Here is a 6,336-nt window from a genome sequence, read left to right as displayed (position 1 = left end):
AGGGGGGGGGGGCTGTTTCTGGGAGAACTCATCTACCCCTGGAGACACAAGACTACCAAGATGGACTAGGGGGAGGGGGGGGGGCTGTTTCTGGGAGAACTCATCTACCCCTGGAGACACAAGACTACCAAGATAGACTAGGACCGGGGGGGGGGGGGGGGGGGGGCTGTTTCTGGGAGAACTCATCTACCCCTGGAGACACAAGACTACCAAGATAGACTAGGACCGGGGGGGGGGCTGTTTCTGGGAGAACTCATCTACCCCTGGAGACACAAGACTACCAAGATGGACTAGGGGGAGGGGGGGGGGCTGTTTCTGGGAGAACTCATCTACCCCTGGAGACACAAGACTACCAAGATGGACTAGGGGGAGGGGGGGGGGCTGTTTCTGGGAGAACTCATCTACCCCTGGAGACACAAGACTACCAAGATGGACTAGGGGGAGGGGGGGGGGGGGCTGTTTCTGGGAGAACTCATCTACCCCTGGAGACACAAGACTACCAAGATGGACTAGGGGGAGGGGGGGGGGCTGTTTCTGGGAGAACTCATCTACCCCTGGAGACACAAGACTACCAAGATGGACTAGGGGGAGGGGGGGGGGCTGTTTCTGGGAGAACTCATCTACCCCTGGAGACACAAGACTACCAAGATGGACTAGGACCGGGGGGGGGGCTGTTTCTGGGAGAACTCATCTACCCCTGGAGACACAAGACTACCAAGATGGACTAGGACCGGGGGGGGGGCTGTTTCTGGGAGAACTCATCTACCCCTGGAGACACAAGACTACCAAGATGGACTAGGGGGAGGGGGGGGGGCTGTTTCTGGGAGAACTCATCTACCCCTGGAGACACAAGACTACCAAGATGGACTAGGGGGAGGGGGGGGGGGGGCTGTTTCTGGGAGAACTCATCTACCCCTGGAGACACAAGACTACCAAGATGGACTAGGGGGAGGGGGGGGGGCTGTTTCTGGGAGAACTCATCTACCCCTGGAGACACAAGACTACCAAGATGGACTAGGGGGAGGGGGGGGGGCTGTTTCTGGGAGAACTCATCTACCCCTGGAGACACAAGACTACCAAGATGGACTAGGACCGGGGGGGGGGCTGTTTCTGGGAGAACTCATCTACCCCTGGAGACACAAGACTACCAAGATGGACTAGGACCGGGGGGGGGGCTGTTTCTGGGAGAACTCATCTACCCCTGGAGACACAAGACTACCAAGATGGACTAGGGGGAGGGGGGGGGGCTGTTTCTGGGAGAACTCATCTACCCCTGGAGACACAAGACTACCAAGATAGACTAGGACCGGGGGGGGGGGGGGGGGGGGGGCTGTTTCTGGGAGAACTCATCTACCCCTGGAGACACAAGACTACCAAGATGGACTAGGGGGAGGGGGGGGGGGCTGTTTCTGGGAGAACTCATCTACCCCTGGAGACACAAGACTACCAAGATGGACTAGGGGGAGGGGGGGGGGCTGTTTCTGGGAGAACTCATCTACCCCTGGAGACACAAGACTACCAAGATGGACTAGGGGGAGGGGGGGGGGCTGTTTCTGGGAGAACTCATCTACCCCTGGAGACACAAGACTACCAAGATGGACTAGGGGGAGGGGGGGGGGGCTGTTTCTGGGAGAACTCATCTACCCCTGGAGACACAAGACTACCAAGATGGACTAGGGGGAGGGGGGGGGGCTGTTTCTGGGAGAACTCATCTACCCCTGGAGACACAAGACTACCAAGATGGACTAGGGGGAGGGGGGGGGGCTGTTTCTGGGAGAACTCATCTACCCCTGGAGACACAAGACTACCAAGATGGACTAGGGGGAGGGGGGGGGGCTGTTTCTGGGAGAACTCATCTACCCCTGGAGACACAAGACTACCAAGATGGACTAGGGGGAGGGGGGGGGGGCTGTTTCTGGGAGAACTCATCTACCCCTGGAGACACAAGACTACCAAGATGGACTAGGGGGAGGGGGGGGGGCTGTTTCTGGGAGAACTCATCTACCCCTGGAGACACAAGACTACCAAGATGGACTAGGGGGAGGGGGGGGGGGCTGTTTCTGGGAGAACTCATCTACCCCTGGAGACACAAGACTACCAAGATGGACTAGGGGGAGGGGGGGGGGGCTGTTTCTGGGAGAACTCATCTACCCCTGGAGACACAAGACTACCAAGATGGACTAGGGGGAGGGGGGGGGGGCTGTTTCTGGGAGAACTCATCTACCCCTGGAGACACAAGACTACCAAGATGGACTAGGGGGAGGGGGGGGGGCTGTTTCTGGGAGAACTCATCTACCCCTGGAGACACAAGACTACCAAGATGGACTAGGGGGAGGGGGGGGGGCTGTTTCTGGGAGAACTCATCTACCCCTGGAGACACAAGACTACCAAGATGGACTAGGGGGAGGGGGGGGGGCTGTTTCTGGGAGAACTCATCTACCCCTGGAGACACAAGACTACCAAGATGGACTAGGGGGAGGGGGGGGGGCTGTTTCTGGGAGAACTCATCTACCCCTGGAGACACAAGACTACCAAGATGGACTAGGGGGAGGGGGGGGGGCTGTTTCTGGGAGAACTCATCTACCCCTGGAGACACAAGACTACCAAGATGGACTAGGGGGAGGGGGGGGGGCTGTTTCTGGGAGAACTCATCTACCCCTGGAGACACAAGACTACCAAGATAGACTAGGACCAGGGGGGGGGGGGGGGGGGGGGGCTGTTTCTGGGAGAACTCATCTACCCCTGGAGACACAAGACTACCAAGATGGACTAGGGGGAGGGGGGGGGGCTGTTTCTGGGAGAACTCATCTACCCCTGGAGACACAAGACTACCAAGATGGACTAGGGGGAGGGGGGGGGGCTGTTTCTGGGAGAACTCATCTACCCCTGGAGACACAAGACTACCAAGATGGACTAGGGGGAGGGGGGGGGGCTGTTTCTGGGAGAACTCATCTACCCCTGGAGACACAAGACTACCAAGATGGACTAGGGGGAGGGGGGGGGGCTGTTTCTGGGAGAACTCATCTACCCCTGGAGACACAAGACTACCAAGATAGACTAGGGGGAGGGGGGGGGGCTGTTTCTGGGAGAACTCATCTACCCCTGGAGACACAAGACTACCAAGATGGACTAGGGGGAGGGGGGGGGGCTGTTTCTGGGAGAACTCATCTACCCCTGGAGACACAAGACTACCAAGATGGACTAGGGGGAGGGGGGGGGGCTGTTTCTGGGAGAACTCATCTACCCCTGGAGACACAAGACTACCAAGATGGACTAGGGGGATGGGGGGGGGCTGTTTCTGGGAGAACTCATCTACCCCTGGAGACACAAGACTACCAAGATGGACTAGGGGGAGGGGGGGGGGCTGTTTCTGGGAGAACTCATCTACCCCTGGAGACACAAGACTACCAAGATGGACTAGGACCGGAGGGGGGGCTGTTTCTGGGAGAACTCATCTACCCCTGGAGACACAAGACTACCAAGATGGACTAGGGGGAGGGGGGGGGGCTGTTTCTGGGAGAACTCATCTACCCCTGGAGACACAAGACTACCAAGATGGACTAGGGGGAGGGGGGGGGGCTGTTTCTGGGAGAACTCATCTACCCCTGGAGACACAAGACTACCAAGATAGACTAGGACCGGGGGGGGGGGGGGGGGGGGCTGTTTCTACCCCTGGAGACACAAGACTACCAAGATAGACTAGGACCAGGGGGGGGGGGGGGGGGGGGGGGCTGTTTCTGGGAGAACTCATCTACCCCTGGAGACACAAGACTACCAAGATAGACTAGGGGGAGGGGGGGGGCTGTTTCTGGGAGAACTCATCTACCCCTGGAGACACAAGACTACCAAGATGGACTAGGGGGAGGGGGGGGGGCTGTTTCTGGGAGAACTCATCTACCCCTGGAGACACAAGACTACCAAGATGGACTAGGGGGAGGGGGGGGGGCTGTTTCTGGGAGAACTCATCTACCCCTGGAGACACAAGACTACCAAGATGGACTAGGGGGAGGGGGGGGGGCTGTTTCTGGGAGAACTCATCTACCCCTGGAGACACAAGACTACCAAGATAGACTAGGACCGGGGGGGGGGGGGGGGGCTGTTTCTACCCCTGGAGACACAAGACTACCAAGATAGACTAGGACCAGGGGGGGGGGGGGGGGCTGTTTCTGGGAGAACTCATCTACCCCTGGAGACACAAGACTACCAAGATAGACTAGGACCGGGGGGGCTGTTTCTGGGAGAACTCATCTACCCCTGGAGACACAAGACTACCAAGATGGACTAGGGGGAGGGGGGGGGGGCTGTTTCTGGGAGAACTCATCTACCCCTGGAGACACAAGACTACCAAGATGGACTAGGGGGAGGGGGGGGGGGCTGTTTCTGGGAGAACTCATCTACCCCTGGAGACACCACCAAGATCAACTGAGACCAGAGGAGAGACGGAGAATAGAGAAGGGGGAGGGATAGGGGGGGAGAGACAGAATAGAGAAGGGGGAGGGATAGGGGGGAGAGACAGAATAGAGAAAGGGGAGGGATAGGGGGGAGAGACAGAATAGAGAAGGGGGAGGGATAGGGGGGAGAGACAGAATAGAGAAGGGGGAGGGATAGGGGGGGAGAGACCGAGAATAGAGAAGGGGGAGGGATAGGGGGGAGAGACAGAATAGAGAAGGGGGAGGGATAGGGGGAGAGACAGAATAGAGAAGGGGGAGGGATAGGGGGGAGAGACAGAATAGAGAAGGGGGAGGGATAGGGGGGAGAGACAGAATAGAGAAGGGGGAGGGATTGGGGGGAGAGACAGAATAGAGAAGGGGGAGGGATAGGGGGAGAGACAGAATAGAGAAGGGGGAGGGATAGGGGGGAGAGACAGAATAGAGAAGGGGGAGGGATAGGGGGGGAGAGACAGAATAGAGAAGGGGGAGGGATAGGGGGGAGAGACAGAATAGAGAAGGGGGAGGGATAGGGGGGAGAGACAGAATAGAGAAGGGGGAGGGATAGGGGGGAGAGACAGAATAGAGAAGGGGGAGGGATAGGGGGGAGAGACAGAATAGAGAAGGGGGAGGGATAGGGGGGAGAGACAGAATAGAGAAGGGGGAGGGATAGGGGGGAGAGACAAGAACACCAAGGTTGATGAGTGGAGGGGGAGGGGTGGTGGGAGAGGATGTTAGTGTGAGAATGTTGGTGCTGCTGATGAGAGCTTGTAAAGGAGGTGTGTGTGTGTGTCTCCTTTTAAATCAGGTATTTAGGGCTGCTGGCACCCTATTCCCTTCATAGTGCACTACTTTTGACCAGAGCTCTATGGGGCCCTGGTCAAAAGTAGTGCACTATGTAGGGAATAGGGTGCCATTTGATGCTGTCGAAAGCATCTACTGCACTAATTACTCCTAGTCTTATTTAACTCCAGATCTATTTTATATTATAAGATTAAAATAAAACATTCACATTTTTAGGATGAATTTATTGTTTATACATTCCGACTAATGTGTAACGAGATCATGATTATTACAACATTTGTCAATGAATTTATTTTAATTGAAAACAGTCCGTATTTATTCTTAGTTTAGTATTCTAGGTCATTTTTTACTCTGGTAATGTGCCATTTCCCCCCTAAGAACCTGCCAACCCCAAACCTACAGTACAGTATCTAACTGCCAGAGAAGTACTAGAGTATAGAGGTACAGTATCTAACTGCCAGAGAAGTACTAGAGGTATAGAAGTACTGTATTCAGTACAGTATCTAACTGCCAGAGAAGTACTAGAGTATAGAGGTACTGTATCTAACTACCAGAGAAGTACTAGAGTATAGAGGTACTGTATTTATTTAACCTTTTTATTTAGCATTACGTTTGAAAGATTCCCCTAACTTTCCCCAAATTCCCAGGTTTTCCTTCAGAAATCCTGGTTAGAATATTCCCTGAATCTGGAAGGAAGAACCAGGGAATCCTCCATCTGAAATACAAAAGGACTTTCTCAACTTTATTGAGAGCCTTTATTTTTTAACAATAACAACCTGGTATTATCCTGGTTTATCTTCTTAGAACCTATTTTTTTTTTTAAATCTCCTTTAATTTCATAGACTGATTTTTTTGTTGTTTGTGCCATAATGGAAGAAATAAGAAAACAATTGATTCTAAATCAGGACCGTAGTTTGTCATATTGTCATGTTTGATTGCATTTGATTTGTGTTGAGTGTTGACTACTACTGAAGGTGCTGAATGTCCAGGGATCTGTCTCAAATGGAATGCTGTAGACTAAGTAGTGCACTACTTTTTGACTAGTGCTATGTGGGACGTATCCCCAATGTCCCTTTCATAATAATAAAGGCCCAGTTGATTTGAA

The 6,336-nt window shown here is 54.4% G+C and overlaps 1 long non-coding RNA gene across 2 annotated transcripts; it reads left to right on the top strand.

Annotated features, from left to right (window-relative positions):
- Positions 1-5,523: 5,523 nt before the first annotated feature.
- On the top strand, positions 5,524-6,336 carry LOC110494408 (uncharacterized). Of its 2 annotated transcripts, none has more exons than XR_016486139.1 (3): positions 5,524-5,632; positions 5,673-5,765; positions 5,806-6,336. It is a non-coding gene; the product is annotated as an uncharacterized LOC110494408 (long non-coding RNA). The 2 variants fall into 2 exon arrangements; XR_016486138.1 differs by having other exon boundaries at positions 5,545-5,664; positions 5,706-5,765.

The sequence above is a fragment of the Oncorhynchus mykiss genome, chromosome 13 (genome assembly GCF_057628025.1).
Source record: "Oncorhynchus mykiss isolate SJ-2025 chromosome 13, ASM5762802v1, whole genome shotgun sequence".
Lineage (NCBI taxonomy): Eukaryota > Metazoa > Chordata > Actinopteri > Salmoniformes > Salmonidae > Oncorhynchus > Oncorhynchus mykiss.
Note: the sequence above shows the minus strand (reverse complement) of the source record. Positions and strands in the feature narration are given on the sequence as shown.